General features: G+C 44.4%; 1 protein-coding gene across 1 annotated transcript in view; it reads right to left on the bottom strand.

The window, feature by feature from the left end:
* CRYL1 (crystallin lambda 1) overlaps positions 1–18065 on the bottom strand; it is a 192461-nt gene that overhangs the window by 43515 nt on the left and 130881 nt on the right. The window lies entirely within an intron of this gene.

Genomic DNA, 18065 nt, shown 5'->3' with positions numbered 1-18065 from the left:
ATAGAGGGAGTATATAAGGTGGGAACCATCTTAGATCAGGGTCAGTCAGTCAGTCAGTCTTCTGTAGAGGGTTGGTCAGTCCTGAGAGAGGTCCAGGAGAGCCTGAAGAGAGAGAGAGGAGAAGAGAAGGACCCAGAGGGGGAGAAGAAGGAACCCCAAGAACCCAGAATTAGAACAGAAGGGTGAAGGGTTGGCACGCAAGGGAACCGGATCCCAAATTAGTGGAGGAGAGAAACAACCCTCAGCTAAGAACCGGATGCTGCGTCATTACATGTGGAGCAGCCCCTCACTAAGTCCACTAAGAAGGCACACCAGGTATAGGGTCAGGGAACCCCGAAGAGGTGCACCCACCAAGAGGCCCGAGGGAGCCGGATATAAGTGGACCCCTGGTGAGAAAGGCCAGTAGAAAGGACAGTCAGAAAGGGAGCTCAGGACCACGCTCCAGAATTGCTTGGGGGTTGGCCGAGTCCAGGACCTGGTGGACGCAGCACGGCTCTGGCGGTCACTCAAGGCCAGAGTGACCAACAGAACAGCAGTAAGTAAAAACCCTGAACTGCACAGCCCGACTCTGAGTCTTCTTACCATCCACACTGCACCACCACTACCACCATCCTCTACACCTGACCCCCTGAGGCTATACCCCTCCCGTTGGGGGTTATACTACCTGAAGCTGCACACATACCACCAGCCTCAGCGGACCCTGCTGCAGCGGCGGCCGTATTGACCGCAAATCAATGGGTGGCGTAGTCGACACTAAGAACTAATAACATCTGTAAAGACTGCCACACACTGAGTTTGACACCCTGGGCACGGACCGGGTCACAGCCACTCGGAGACTACAACCCCCATCTGATCCGGCTCCGGGTATCCCTAACAACATGGCCCAGGGGGCGCGTCAGTAACATCCTATTACAGGACCGTGTGCAACTTCAGTGAGCTCTTTAGAATGACTTTCTTTCACAATTGCAGACGGGCAGACGGCTTGGCGAGGGGCTGGATTTTATGCATCCATAGTGGAGGGACTGAATGAAAAATTAAATTATTAAGACACGTGTCTCAATAGTGTATGTGTGTGTGCGTGTGTGCGTGTGTGTATTTTTGCAGTGTCATACTTTTTTCTCTCCAAGGTTTATGTGCATGGAAATGTGCCAGGGTGTGGACTAAGACAGGCTGGCAGAGCACATGCCCAAAGTGCAGGGCAGGGACTGGGTGCAAGGAGTCACAGGTACTAGTTTTCGGCAGAATAAATTGTGTAATGTACAAGGTGATCAGCATTATTTTATAGGAACTGTGGTAGAATTGGAATAATTTTGATGTCAATATGATATAACTAATAATTGGACAAAGCTACGTTTTACATCGTGGAAATGCACTTCCAAAGGGAAGAAAGATGATTTGCATATCTTTTTCCCCAGGCATCATCGCCTTGCCTATGTCTCCTTATGCCAACTTAGCATTCTCCATGAGTAGAAACGGTTTCTCTAGAAACTTTGTGGGGAAGATCACGTGAAAGAAAACAGAGCTTTGTCTCTGGGCTGTATTGGAGCACGATACGATCTGTAGTACTGGGATGTGGGTCACTTTACTATTTCTTAGAAGCATTACATATAGAGTACTATTATAATACAAATCTTGACATTCTTTGTAGAGATTCAGAGTAAGGCTACATTCACACTTATATGTCCATTTTCAGTTTTACATCCATGTAAAATGGACCATTTTTTTCTCATGTCATCCGTTTCATCCGCATCTAATAATAATAAAATAATAACCTTTATTTTTATACAGCGCTAACATATTCTGCAGCGCTTTACATACATTATCATCACTATCCACATTGGGGCTCACAATCTACATTCCCTATCAGTATGTCTTTGGATTGTGGGAGGAAACCGGAGAACCCGGAGGAAACCCACACAAACACGGGGAGAACATACAAACTCCTGGCAGATGTTTTCCTTGGTGGGTTTTGAACCAAGGACCCCAGAGCTGCAGGGCTGCATGCATCTGATTTTTTTCTCATCTGTTTTAAAAACTGAAGCAGGTAGACTGTCTGAACTTGTATTTATTTAATTAATTTAAGGATCTGTTAAAAATCGATGAAATACGGATGAAAAACTGAAGCATAAAAGATGTCTTTCACTTTCTATTTTACATGGATCCTCATAGACTTTAATGGCTAAGTTTGATCTGCTAAATGAATGATAACAGGACCTGCTCTTAGTCTCACGGATTCGACACTAGGATCCAGCTTTAAAACTGATGTGTGTATGGAGCAATGAAGCTCTATGGGTTCATATGCTGTTTGTTTTTACCCCTTAGTGACCGAGCCAATTATGTCCTTAATGATCAAGCCAAATTTTACAATTCTGACCACTGTCACTTTATGAGGTAATAACTCTGGAACGTTTCAACGGATCCCTCTGATTCTGAGAATGTTTTCTCGTGACATATTGTACTTCATGATAGTGGTAAAATTTCTCCGATATCACTTGCGTTTATTTGTGAAGAAAACGTAAATTTGGGGAAAATTTTGCAATTTTCAAATTTTTAATTCTTATGCACTTAAATCATACAGTCATGTCGCACAAAACAGTTCATAAATAACATTTCCCACATATTTACTTTACATTAGAACAATTTTTGAAACAATTTTTTTTTCGTTAGGGTTAAAAGTTGACCAGCGATTTCTTGTTTTTTTTTAGGGACCACATCACATTTGAAGTGACTTTGAGGGGTCTATATGACAGAAAATACCCAAAAGTGACACCATTCTAAAAAGTGCACCCCACAAGGAGCTCAAAACCACATTCAAGAAGTATATTAACCCTTTAGATGCATCACAGGAATTAAAACAATGTGGAAGGAAAAAATTAACATTTAACTTTTTTTTCACAAAAATGTTACTTTAGACCCCAATTTTTTTTATTTTCACAAGGGTAACAAGAAAAAAATGGAGCATAAAATTTGTTGTGCAATTTATCCTGAGCATGACGAAACCCCACATGTGGGGGAAAAACACTGTTTGGAAGGTATGAAGCACTGTTTGACATTTTAAATGCAAAATTGGCTTGAATCAAGAGTGGACGCCATGTAGGGTTTGGAGAGCCCCAGATGTGCCAATAAGTGACCCCATTTTGGAAAATAGACCCCTCATGGATTTTATCCATGGGTATAGTGAGCATATTGAACCCACAGGTACAACACAGAATTTGATAACATTAGGTCATCATGTTGAAAAAGTTAAATTTTTCACAAAAATCTTACGTTAGCCCCAAATATCTCACTTTTTCCAGAGGTAACACCAAAAAGTGGACCCCACAATTTGTTACCCACTTTCTTACGAGCACGGAGATACCCCACGTGTTGTCAAAAGTTCTGTTTGTAGAAACGGCAGAGCTCGGAGCAGAAAGAGCAATATTTGAATTTTGGAACAAAAATTTGGCGGACACCATGTCGTATTTGCAGGGCCGTTAAGGTGCCTAAAAGTGGAAAACCCACACAACTGAACCCATTTTAGAAACTAGACCCCTCAAGGATTTTATCCAGGGGTATCGAGAACGGCATTTGGAACCCACAGGTACGACACAGAATTTGATAACATTAGGTCATCATATTGAAAAAGTTCATTTTTTTCACAAATGTGAATTTTGGAGCACAAATTTGGCTCTGTTTGGAATAGATTGTCATATTTACAGAGCCTGTGTGGTTCAAGAGCAACAAAAATCCCCCATAAATATATTTTTTGTAAATTATACCCAGTAATGTATTTATCTAGGTAGGTAGTAAATAGTTTGATACCACCATTTTTTATGCAGTTGATGCAACACTAGTTTGAAAATTTACAATTTGCATTTTTTTCACTGTCTCTTTTATGAATCTTTTTTTCATATGTTCTGAGGAACACACCTCAAATTTTAGTTCACTAGTTTTTCAGTGTCTGAAAGTACATCCAATACGGCACCAATGCGAGTGAGTACTGGACACACGGCTGTGCCTATAATAATAGATGGTACACCATTAGATCTTTAGGTTAAAATTGATGGAATTCCAGGACCCATACAAAGCTTAGAGACTTTGAGCTACCAAACAAGAAAATCTTTCTAAGAGTTATTACTCACAGAGGGACGCATACCCCTAAAAATGCATTTGCTGATTATAAAAGGTAGTCTTGCTAACAAAACAGTTGTCCTGCAATTGCGTATATTATAGCAGGAAGAACAAACTGTACTGGAGTGAATGGCAAAATGTGGAGGAAAATTCTGCCAACTATCTGGTAAACCTGAGCCAACACCAGCAGGGCTAGAATCACAGGTTTGTCTTTCAGAGACTGATTGTACAATGTCCGTTTAGCTCCATCAATCCCTATATGAGAGACGAATGTGCCAATAGACGTGGTACACCATAACAGGCTCCCGCCCGCCAAGGTAGGAACCGCTATATGCACAAAACAACCAATCCCCTACTGACTCCTGAAAGTATTGTCTGGTACAGGAGGTTCGGCAAGAACCATGCAGTAAAGCCCATAGTGTATAAGTACGGAACAGCCTCATTATTAGAGATTCTCCAAGATGAAAATGCCCGTATCACCAACATGAATATATAAGTCATATAAATGGAAACAAAAGTTTTGTGTAGTAAGACATAGTCGTAAAAACAGTCAAGCTAAAATAAATGGTCAAAAATGTTTGTGAGTAATCAAGTCCTGGAATTGTCAAATTGTCGGGGAAAAAGAGAATATATATATTTGTAACTTTTATACTTTTGTAACTTTTATACGCTTTTTTGCTAATGTACTAACCACCATTTTGTGTCATATAACAATAAGCTTTCCTTGCTACGTAATACTCAAATCGAAACTTAAACTAAGACATTTCCAGCGTTGCCAAGACTTATTTCAGAGAAACGAAACAAGATTATAAGCTGACGGCTGCAATATCTGCCCAGAGACTGAGATAAGGAGATGTGGACCAATCAGGAGTGGCCAGACATTGGACTTTCATGGCTTACCCCGCCCCGGACAACCCCTTTCCCCTCCCATTATGTAGTGTATTTAGATTTGTGCATGTAAAAAATAAACTCAGAACATTGCTGAGGACGTTGTCTGTAGTAGCCTTCTGAGCATGCTCTGAGCTTGAACCAGCTTGTTGTCTGACTCATTCTTTGAATGGTTGACCCATGCTCATAGTTTGAATTTGGAGTGACTGGAGGACGAGTGGAATGTCATCACGACCCCCACAAATGGCGCTCAACGTGCGGCGTGGCTAGCGGTACGCCGCCCTCCCGGACCCATATTGCTGACTTCCCTGGTGGTGACCGCGGTGGCTGAATTTGAGGCCTGATCAACCTCCATCGAACACGGTAAGTTGAGATGTATTTTATATGTCTCACTTGCCTGTGTGTCAGCCGCAGCGGTTCCTGTTGGGTTGTCGGGTTGGATCTGGGTGGGTGACCGGTCGAGTGGTGAGACCTTGGGCGTCCCGCACCACGTCCTGAACCTGCAAGTGTTAAAACGAGTGACGTCGCATGCCTGCGCGTGCTCGTGTGCACACCACCTCCTCCTCCCCCGGTCACTGTACTTTTCTTAGATAGCTGCCTCCCGTAACTGATAGTCAAGGTTACAAAGCATTCCTGAATTGTAGTGTAAGGGAGAAAGAATCTGTGACGAATTGAGGTGTGCTCTTCGTCTAACACAGAGACTGCTGTAAAGTCAAGGTTAGGAAACAGTGTATTGAGGTGTCTCTACACTGTCGGGTGGTACCGTGGTAGGAAAGCAGATAGATTGAGGTGTCTCTCTATCTCATCAGTGTATCGAGGTGTCTCTACACTGACGGGTGGTGACCTGTAGTCAGGGTGCCGTGGTGAGTCGCACTGTAAAGTCGCCATTCAAGGCTAGGAAAGGAGTTAGATTGAGGTGTCTCTCTATCTCATCAGTGTATTGAGGTGTCTCTACACTGAGGAATGGCGACCTGTGGACTGCACCAGTGATCTGAGTCGCGACAGATCATTGCATTCTATAAGAAAATGTTGAGTATATTCAAATTTGAAAGATCTCGTAAGTTGTGGAATGCTGCTGTGGGAGTTAAGCCAATTAGTGGAGTTACGGGAAGGCAAGAAGGCAAGAAGAATGTTAGGAATTTGTAGAATATGATAAGCTTATCCAGTACAGGCAGGCTTTAGTCTTCAGTTTAGAAAGAATGTGTTACACACAAGTTGGGAAAGTTGGGTGAGGATTTCTGCAAGCACATCTTAGAGTAGATGGTGCAGGGGGGAACAGAGAATGCCGAGCCTTTGCTCGGATACATGAAAGCTGCAGAATGTGATTTGTTATGTGACCCTAAATTGGCCGTAACCCCGTTGATGTCTGTCACTACACCGAGCCCTCAGCCACCACCCTATAATGGCGCCGACGCTAAATCATCGGAAGGATGGATGTGTCGTATGTGCTGACAGCAGAACCCGAAGTTCTGCTGTGTCTGTGGGGGGGGGGCCGCCCATGGCACGATGCCCAGCCTGCCCCCAAGAACAATCCCACCCCCACTCCCCCCTCCTCCCTCCAACGGCCATCTTACTACACCTTTTCCTGCTTCCAAGAACTATCCCATTTCCATTCCAACTCCTCCCTCCCACAGCCATCTTGCTACACCTCTTACTTGTTGTGGGAGGCCCGGAAAGCCCCAATCCGGCCTATATCCACTACTAGATCCGTCCGGTGCATATTACCAGCCACCAGCACAGGTGGAAAAGCCCGTAGTCCCAGAGCACCCATCTGAAACTAATGTGACACCCTCTGCTCCAGTCCACGATGCTGAGACGCTTCCCCTGTTTCCTATGGGAGTCACCCACAACCCTGGGGATATCCTCCTCAACTCCCCAGAATTTCAGGCCAGACTGCTCTCCCTCCGCCAACATACTGTTACTCAAGACGATACGGAGCCAGATGAGGGATGGGCTCAAGATACTCCAGCCCCCCCCCTCCTTTACCCCATACGTCTCCTATGGCATCCTCCACCCCATATCCATTACCCGTACTCCGGCCCTTGCTCCAAGCAACTGCTGAAAGAGCACCACCCCTCAGCCCCTCAGAAGTCTGGGACCCCTGCCGCTCCCGTAATCTAGTAGACCCATCAGGACGCCCTGTCACTCTGTCAATAGGCTATGGTGACATCCTTACACATCGGGTGGGGGCCATGGTCAACCCTGCAAACACCTGTATGAGCCATGTTGGAGGATTGGCTCGCAAAATTTCCCTTGCTGTTGGTTCTACTCTGGCTGCAGAATGCCAGGCTCACTTAGCCGAAAACGGAGAGCTTTCAAAAGGCCATGGTTTCCACAAAAGCAGGACCCCTTAGTACGTATGAATCCGGCCTAGAATACATGAAACAGTTAAAAGCCTGGGCTCAGAATCGTTTGTCAGATCAAGCTGGGTCTGTACAAGATGTTCAACAAGACCCTGTTAAATCTGTGGAAAGATATGCTGCAAAACTCAGCATGCATTTTGAGGATCTCGGATACAGTTTTCACGTCAAGACGCAGGCCGCTCTGTTGGTTCAGGCCCTAGTAGATGGCCTACAAGACGCTCTCAGAGATGCAGTCCTGAGAGTACGGCCCGAGATTCGTTCTTCTTCTTTCAACGACGCGGTGGATATCGTTAAAGCTTTCCAAAAATCAATGCTAAAAATGGAAAAGGATACTAAGCCAAAGAAGAAAGCCGCTCCTGCCATGGTATATCAAGCTCAAGAAAGCTACCCACCCCCTGGCAACCAACATGGAATCAAGTGGGTAATGGTTAAAGGCACAGGTGATGATACTCCTCCCACATATAGAAAACAAGACAGAAGAGATGACAAGGGATCATCTAGAAACAGAAGACAATCTCGTGATTCTGAAGGATGAATGTTATGTTGGGAGTGTGGTAGCCTTGACCACATCCTCAGAGACTGTCACTTTACAGGTGGACCATCAACCACTGGAGTTCCTGGTGGACACTGGGGCGGCCACATCTGTCATTTCCTCTGCACAGCTCCCTCCTTCTATATCCCTATCACCGGATACCCTCACCTGTGTTGGGGTGGAAGGCCAACATATTTCCTCTCCACTCACAGTCCCTGTGTCTGCAGGACCGTTCACCGGAGTGCTCACAAGATTCTTGGTCTCTGAAACTTGCCCTGTCAATCTGTTGGGAGCCGATCTCTTAGAGCGGATGAAGGCAACAATTACCTTCGGAAACCATGGTATGGAGCTTCTTTTGCGGGACCCTCATTCCGAACAAGGGACTGAAGACCGCTGTGTTCTTAAAGCCTTCCCTCTCATGATGATGACCATACAACCTCACACTCTTCTTGATATTTCACAGTTCCCTTATTCTCTGTGGTCCAGTGGGCCAGAGGACGTCGGCCTCCTGCAGGTTCCCCCGGTCCGAGTACACCTCAAGCCTGGACACAGGTACCCACGGTTGCCACAATACCCCCTCAAGGCTGCACAAGAACAAAGCTTGAGTACCCAAGTCGCTTCCCTCCTGGAATCAGGAGTCCTTGTCAGATGTGTATCTCCATGCAATACACCCCTTTTTTTCTGTAAAAAAGAAAACCGCTCCGGGAGAGCCTCCAAGATACCGGTTGGTTCAGGATCTCAGAGCCGTCAATGCAGCTACCATTTTAGAAACTCCAGTGGTACCCAACCCAAACACCCTTTTGTCTCAGGTGCCTCCAACGGCCACCTTGTTTACGGTGTTAGATCTGGCCAACGCCTTCTTCAGTATACCCTTACATGAAGATTCGTGGTTTCTTTCTGCCTTCACCTTTCAAGGAGCACAGCTTATATGGACCAGGACTCCGCAAAGAGCCCAGAACTCTCCTAACCAATTCACTTATTCTATGAAGTCTATTCTGGAGCCATGGGTTCAAGAGAACCCTCAGGTCACCCTTCTACAGTATGTAGATGATCTTTTACTCTGTGGCACTGAAGAAAATTTGCCGGAGATGTCAGCATCCCTATTCTGGTTTCTTCACTCAGCTAACTGTAAAGTCTCGAAAGGCGAAGTCCAATGGTGTCTGCCCAAGGTCATTTTCCTCGGACATTGTATATCACAAGGTGCTAGACATCTGACTGAAGAAAGAAAACAAGCCATCATGGATATCACCTTCCCAACCACCTACTCCGCTATGCAGACTTTCCTTGGCCTCATCACTTACTGCAGGCAATGGATCCCTGATGCCTCAAAGCTCATGCAACCCCTGTACGATTGTTTCAAGGATGAAGGCTCAGTTTGGCTTCATGCTGAAGATCCACGTGTTTCTCATCAACACAGACTTTGTTTTGACCGCCTTAAACAGGCTGTTGTTTTTGCCCCGGCCTTGGGCTTACCAGACTATACTCAGCCATTTCACTTTTTTGTCTCGAAATCGGAAGGTCATGCCTCTAGAGTTCTAGCACAACGCTATGATCATAAGTATCGGCCTTTGGGCTACTACTCAGCCCGCCTGGACCCTGTCGCCCGAACTGCCTCCACGTGCCTTAAGGCGGTCCACGCTGCTCACATCCTCTTTGACAAGTCAGCTGACCAGATGTCTGACTGTCAATCCTGCCACTTTGCTTCCACCTTCTAGGGGGGAAGGTGAAGAGGGTGAAGATCCATTGGTGGAACCTCATGATTGTATAAAAATTTTGCAGGAAGAGACTTCTGCTCCAGAGAATATGGTGGCACATCCGCTCGCAGACCCTCAAGGGAGGTTCCACACGGGATATGCTGTCACAACGGACCTAACAGTCCTCAAGGCTGAAGCTCTACCACCATACATGTCTGCACAAGAGGCTGAACTTGTGGCTCTCACAGAGGCCTGCCACCTGGCAGCAGGAACAAAGGCGAATATGTATATACCGATTCCAGGTATGGACATGGAATTTGCAATGATTCTGGACTCTTGTGGAAGTCTAGAGGATTCATCACAGCTGCAGGTACACCAGTGAAACATGTCTCATGGATTAAGGCCCTAATGAAGGCCCTGGAACTACCCATTTAGGTTGCTGTTATGAAGGTCAAGGCTCATGGAAGACTAGAATCCAGAGAAGCCAGGGGCAATCACCTAGCTGACCAAGCAGCCAAGACTGCAGCAGTGGAGAATGTGTCATCAAAGTGGCAGGAAAAGGAAGAAGAGATGGGAGAGACTCTGGAAACCGTAGCTGTGGCGCTCACTAGAGCAAGAGCCAAGGAACAGCCGGCGGAAGACCATACAAGTCCAGCGGAGACACGAGTGGAATCCAGGGGGGTCAGGATGCCTAAAGAAAAATTGTGTGAGGAACAAAGGAAGACCCCCCACTGAAGAAGTCAAGCAATGGAAAGCGGCAGGAGCCGTGCTGGCAGGTCGCAAAGATTCAAAGGTCAACTCGACTCTTTACCAAGTGGATGGGAAGCCTTGCTTGCCTAGACGCATGTACTCAGCTGTGGCAGCATGGGCTCACGGGCCTACACACAGAGGAAAGAATCAAGCCTTGGCATGTATCAAGAAACTGTACTTTGCACCCGGAATCTCTTCCACTGTGACTGCATACTCAAAATTCTGCTCTGTCTGCGCTACCTGCAACCCAACGTGTACGGCACGGGTCCCTCTCCAACACCTGGCTAAACCAGACTACCCTTGGCAGAGAATACAAGTCGACCATATCCAAATGCCTAAAGCAGGAAAATAGGAGTACGTTTTGGTAGCCGTGGATATGTTCTCAGCCTGGCCCGAGGCCTACCCGGTTGTCAACATGACTGCTAAAGTCACAGCCAAGAAACTGATCACCGAAATTGCCTGCAGATTTGGAGTTCCCCAAGTCATAGAATCGGATCAAGAACCAGCTTTCACAGCAAATATCTACGAAGAACTCTGGAACATGTTGGGAACAGATTTGGGCCTCCACACTCCATACCATCCTGCCAGTTCAGGCAAAGTGGAAAGGATGAATTCCACACTCAAGACCCAGCTCTTGAAAATGACCCAAGATCATCCCCTCCCCTGGCCCGACCCACTCCCCATAGTATTGCATCACATCACACACACTTCTCAGGCCAAACATGGGCTGACTCCCTATAAAATTTTGTTTGGGACCCCACCCAAGATAGGAGAGATTAGGCCCCAAGAGTTGTCTGAAACACATGATAGAGTGGTAAAATTTGTGATTGCCTTGTCTAGAGAATTGACTAACACCCGCTCTCCAGTATCTGCTTCTCTCCCAGAATCTACAGGTGATGCAGTACATGATTTCATCCCAGGCGATCTAGTGTATGTGAAGAAGTTTGTCCGGAAAGACTGCCTCCAGCCGCGGTTCGAGGGACCGTACACTGTGCTTCTCACCACCCCGACGGCTCTGAAGCTTGAGGGCAAGAGCACCTGGATTCACGCCTCCCACTGCAAGAGAGACAGAACGAGTCTATAAAAGATGACTACCTTCTTCTATATCCTTTCCATATGCTTACTGTCTGTCCCAGAGTGGACAGCTACCACACAGGGGTAGATACCTCCTTCTTCTCAAGTTGGTTGGGAGGGCTCAAGGGATTCTTCCAACAAGTTTGTCTAGTAATGGGAGGCCTACTAGTATTGGGCCTGGTGGTCCTGTGCTGCACAGTCCCCTTATATAGAGAAATATACTCCTTTGAACAAGCCTGACCAGACCCCCCCCCATGATAAAGTCCAATTGAAAGATTCAGTTTAGGATCAGTTGGGAGAACTCCATGTGTCACCCAGGATAGGGCTCGATTGTCTGGGGGCGTCCCATAAGGGGGCAGCTTCTAAGATGATTGGGTGAAGAAATCCACCTCCCCTCTCCCCACACATGGACAGTCTCAAAGGCCCCGAAGCAAAGGAAAGCTTAGTGTTTAGGGGGGAATGTCGGGGAAAAAGAGAATATATATATTTGTAACTTTTATACTTTTGTAACTTTTATACGCTTTTTTGCTAATGTACTAACCACCATTTTGTGTCATATAACAATAAGCTTTCCTTGCTACGTAATACTCAAATCGAAACTTAAACTAAGACATTTCCAGCGTTGCCAAGACTTATTTCAGAGAAACGAAACAAGATTATAAGCTGACGGCTGCAATATCTGCCCAGAGACTGAGATAAGGAGATGTGGACCAATCAGGAGTGGCCAGACATTGGACTTTCATGGCTTACCCCGCCCCGGACAACCCCTTTCCCCTCCCATTATGTAGTGTATTTAGATTTGTGCATGTAAAAAATAAACTCAGAACATTGCTGAGGACGTTGTCTGTAGTAGCCTTCTGAGCATGCTCTGAGCTTGAACCAGCTTGTTGTCTGACTCATTCTTTGAATGGTTGACCCATGCTCATAGTTTGAATTTGGAGTGACTGGAGGACGAGTGGAATGTCATCACGACCCCCACAAAATGACCTGACTTTTTTCAAGAACATTTGTGGAAATGGGGTAAAATGTGATTTACTGATGAAAATATTCTCTTCATTACTTGTTCCAAGAAAATTACTCTACTAAGCCCACTAAGAAGAAAACATAAATTTTTGAAAAAAACAACCTAATAATTGTAATATGTGTGGTAGGTCTCAAAACAGGGGGACATGCAAAGGCCTGGTTGGGATAGGCACATGGAGCAATAGTACTGGGAAACACTCCTTCTACCGTGCTTACTACAAACCCGGTATCTTTTTTGTGAATACTTTTGGTGGGAGTGGCAAGGACGGGACAAATAAAATGACGCTCTGCAAGTCTCCGGACATCCTTGGACTTGAAGGCTTCCTCCTGTACCGTCGAGTTAAATATGAGACACTGAACAATTTTCTCCTGATACTGGAGAAATGTGAGTGCTCCGTGGGATTTTTTTATACAGGACAAAGATGTTGTATGTAGTCATCTGAATGAGGTAGATTGCTACCTTTTTGTACCACGCCCTGGTCTTCCACTTCACCAGGGATGGTTGAAGCACCTGGTCTGACATGAATTTATTGTAATCTGTAATGCAGATTGGTTTTTGTTTGTCCCTGGTGGCACCCCTGTCTCTGACCGTCACAGTGGTGTCTGCATGCAGAGTGGTCGACATGTAGAGGTCGTTCTTGTCATTCCACTTCACTGCCAGAAGGTGGGCACTTGCAAGTGAGAATGACACCTCCTTCTACATCCATACTCCCCTCCAGTCCACCTGAGCTCTCAACCCCACAGTGGTAAGGCTTACTCCCTCTTCCCATACCTCTCAGGCAATTTTTGCCTTGACTACTGGCTTTTTGAGCACTTTGCAATATATTTACTATGGGTTTTTGTAGGCTGCCTGCCATATTAGCACATGCTAGATATACTGTATATCATGTATTTCATGTGGTGTTGACTGCTTATGGTTGACTTACTGAGCAATTGTCTTTGTCACACACCTCACCTATCTGATAAACATTATTACCTTTTAAACCATTATGGACTCTGTTTCCTCCTGTTTACTATATATATGTATATACAGTACAGACCAAAAGTTTGGACACACCTTCTCATTTAAAGATTTTTCTGTATTTTCATAACTATGAAAATTGAACATTCACACTGAAGGCATCAAAACTATGAATTAACACATGTGGAATTATATACTTAACAAAAAAGTGTGAAACAACTGAAAATATGTCTTATATTCTAGGTTCTTCAAAGTAGCCACCTTTTGCTTTAATGACTGCTTTGCACACTCTTGGCATTCTCTTGATGAGCTTCAAGTGGTAGTCACCAGAAATGGTCTTCCAACAATCTTGAAGGAGTTCCCAGAGATGCTTAGCACTTGTTGGCCCTTTTGCCTTCACTCTGAGGTCCAGCTCACCCCAAACCGATTGGGTTCAGGTCTGGTGACTGTGGACGCCAGGTCATCTTGCGTAGCACCCCATCACTCTCCTTCTTGGTCAAATAGCCCTTACACAGCCTGGAGGTGTGTTTGGGGTCACTGTCCTGTTGAAAAATAAATGATGGTCCAACTAAATGCAAACCGGATGGAATAGCATGCCGCTGCAAGATGCTGTGGTAGCCATGCTGGTTCAGTATGCCTTCAATTTTGAATAAATCCCCAACAGTGTCACCAGCAAAGCACCCTCACACTATCACACCTCCTCCTCCATGTTTCACGGTGGGAACCAGGCATGTAGAGTCCATCCGTTCACCTTTTCTGCGTCGCACAAAGACACGGTGGTTGGAACCAAAGATCTCAAATAAAACTTATCCTCAGAAGCAGAGGTGACTCTTAGTCTTCCTTTCCTGGGGCGGTCCTCATGTGAGCCAGTTTCTTTGTAGCGCTTGATGGTTTTTACAACTGCACTTGGGGACACTTTCAAAGTCTGCCCAATTTTTCAGACTGACTGACCTTCATTTCTTAAAGTAATTATGGCCACTCATTTTTCTTTACTTAGCTGCTTTTTTCTTGCCATAATACAAATTCTAACATAATACAATTCAGTAGGACTATCAGCTGTGTATCCACCTGACTTCTGCACAACACAACTGATGGTCCCAACCCCATTTATAAGGCAAGAAATCCCACTTATTAAACCTGACAGGGCACACCTGTGAAGTGAAAACCATTTCCGGTGACTACCTCTTGAAGCTCATCAAGAGAATGCCAAGAGTGTGCAAAGCAGTCATCAAAGCAAAAGGTGGCTACTTTGAAGAACCTAGAATATAAGACATATTTTCAGTTGTTTCACACTTTTTTGTTAAGTATATAATTCCACATGTGTTAATTCATGGTTTTGATGCCTTCAGTGTGAATGTACAATTTTCAAAGTCATGAAAATACAGAAAAATCTTTAAATGAGAAGGTGTGTACAAACTTTTGGTCTGTACTGTATATTGTTAGGAAACTACATAATGAAATCCTGTTACTATTCTAAACATGGTTTATCTGATTATCCATTCAAGAAACTCTTGAAATATTGCAGTTTTCACATGGAGCAGATACAACAGGCTGATATTTTATGTTTTCTGCACTTTTACGGTATAGGCAAAGATAAGTGAACAACATAGAACAACTTTAATACTTGAAAATGTTGCAACATAAACAATGTATCAATGAGACAGGAAGAAGGAACTAAACTAGTCATCTGGGCGGCTCTCACCAGACTTCCCTGTATATTTTATGATATTTCTCTGCCTCACTTATGCTTTCCTCATCAGTGCTTCTATTAACTAAAAAGACTTATTGCTATAGCAGATCTATGAACCCAGAAGAACAAACTACAGATCAATAACATGCATTTATTGGTATTTATTGATATTCCCTGTGTAGTTATACTGGTTTTGTAATTTCAAAAGTTAGTATTTAAAAAAAACTCTCTTTTTAATGACTGTTTTGCCAATAACGTGTTTCAATGAGAGCAAATCCTTCCCTTTTTAAAGATCGGACGCAGATGCATCATCATTACTGATACTTTTCACATGTTAGTGTTAAAGGGACTGTCAAGGACTTTAACATTGATGGCCTAGAATAGGTCATAAATAGGATAGGATAGGTCATAAATGTCTGACCGGTGGGTGTGCAACACCTGGCATCCCCGCCGATCAGCTGTTCCCGATGCACTGCTCAGTTGCAGAGCTGAACAGCACAGCTCCGTCAACTGTATAGTGGCCATAGGTGGGTACTGCATATCCGCCCCCTATTCTAATCAATAGAGGGCAGATGTGCAGTACCTGACCACAGCCACTATTCCGTTGATGGAGCTGTGCAGTGCAGCTCCGCAACTGAGCAGTTATGGCAGCTGCCGGCACCGGTAACAGTTGATCAGCTCGGGTGCCAGGTATAACCCCTACCCCACCTATCCTAAGTATAACCCATCAATATTAAAGACCCAGACCACTTGTTTAGACTCATTTAGATAAGCTGACTACTTGTTCGTCTGGTGATTGGATTGTTCATTTTGGCATTAAAATAATAATCAGCAACACATCATCTTGATAAGCCGCTGATAAGGCCACATTCACACTATCAGTATTTGGTCAGTATTTTACATCAGTATTTGTAAGACAAAACCAGGAGTGGGTGAATAATGCAGCAGTGGTGACGTGTTTCTATTATACTTTTCCTCTGATTGTTCCACTCCTAGTTTTGGCTTACAAATACTGATGTAAAATTCTGACAAAATACTGAATGTGTGAATGTGGCCTAACATTGATACCCTATGCGCACAAAACAATCGTGGTCCAAAAAAGCCATTACATGACCTCAAACTGGCCTGTACGTAGCAGATTGTGGGTCGTAAAACGCACCTTTAGAGCATATCCTCTTCGGCGCTCTAAACATGTATGACAGACCAGCTTTCATAATCAATTGCTTATAACTGATCGGCTTCTTTATTGCAGCTGCAATTGGCCTTTTAGGTTGTCTGCCATAGATATCTGTCCTTTGATTGGCTGGTCTTGAGGGAATCCATTTTTTTGATGTTATATAAGGTTGTTTGAGATATTGCCAGCAAAAACTTTTGGCAGGCTAGGACAGCGACTAAGCTTCAGGACATTGAAAAAGTGGCCAGATGACAGGTAGGCATCTCCAATGAGAGGAAGTATCCCAAGAAATAGTTTCTACTGTTTAGTTGATGACAGGAGAATGTTTCCGAAGCCAAAATGAGCCAAATTAAGAGCGGATTAATAGATTTTTAAATTATGCAAAAAGAAATTTGATGGATTGTTTCTACTTGCAGCAACAATATACGGTAATAAAGCAGACGGTATTTATGGATGATTGACTTGCCCAGAAGAGTCACTGGGATCTGGTGTTCAGAGATAAAGGTTTGATGAAAGAAACAGAGTCCAGGAAAGCTTGTACTGAAACAAGAGACTTCTGGGAAGCCAGGAACACTGAAAAATGATTCTACAAAAGGGAGAAAAAATTGCCACCAACGAATGAGGTCAAAGAACAAAATTGTATGGCATAGTGGTCTACTGTGTAGACATCATTGGATCATTACATTACCAGAGGTGAGTAAAACAGCCAAACGTTTCACTAAATAATGAAGAAATGATACAAGCGATCTTTGCTTGGTCAGAAGAAAAATGAGGAGACAGAACTTTGGGATGAATGATGTACTGGTTCAGGAATTCCTGGTAGGTTTTGGAATTGCCCTCAATGTGAAGATATAGACGAGTGAAAACATAGACTGTTGATGATTAGATGGACAAGAACTAATGAAGTCAGAAGAGGAATAGGTGGAACCACAGAATTCTCAGGATCAGGAGAAGACAAGGCTTCCAAATGAGCGGTGATGTTTTGCTGGAAAATCTCTTCCTGTCATGAATGTTGATGAATGAGTTCGGTAGACATCAGACTGTAGAGCATCAGCTGAGTAAATCTTAACAATGACCACCTGGACACGTACATCTACTAATTCACTGATGGATTTAATTTAAAGGGAATATGCCTGCAGGTTTTTGCTATGTAATCTGACAGCAGCATGATATAGGGACTGAGGCTCTGATTCTAGTGATGTATCACTTAGTTTACTGGGTTCAGCAGTTATAATACAATCACAGTTTTCTCTACCGCAGATCTAGCAGAGCTCAGCTGTTGAGCCCTGTGTAACCCCCCAACACCACAGAATCTATAGTGACAGAAAGCTGCTAATCAGTGCTTGAGGCTTGGTTGGACTAGGATGCATGAGACCAGCTGTCCTGTAGTGATCATCTCCTGCTGATAAAACATTCTTTGCATTCAAACAGCAAAACACAGATCAGTAAGTGACAGATCTAAGAAATCGGGCTGTCTTCGGCTACATCATGGTGCTCTCAGATTACATAGCAAAAACCTTCTAACAGATTCCCTTTAAGGCTAAACCAGGACTTCAAGTATAAGGGATTGTGCATTTTTTACCCATAAAGACATTAAAAAGACATCACCAATCCACAGGATAAATGATAACTCATAGATCAGTAGAGGTTCGACTACTGAAATCCTCAAAGATTGCTGTCATCTTCTGCGCTCCCTTGGCACTATGCCAGACTGTTTGCAGGTTGTATATGTGCCGAGTGACTTCTGTCCCCCATTGAAATAGAGGGATACTTTACATGCTTTCCAACTACTGTATTCAGTCTGTA

This window comes from Phyllobates terribilis, unplaced genomic scaffold (genome assembly GCF_046119375.1).
Source record: "Phyllobates terribilis strain yellow unplaced genomic scaffold, ASM4611937v1 Scaffold_2__4_contigs__length_985480577, whole genome shotgun sequence".
Lineage (NCBI taxonomy): Eukaryota > Metazoa > Chordata > Amphibia > Anura > Dendrobatidae > Phyllobates > Phyllobates terribilis.
Note: the sequence above shows the minus strand (reverse complement) of the source record. Positions and strands in the feature narration are given on the sequence as shown.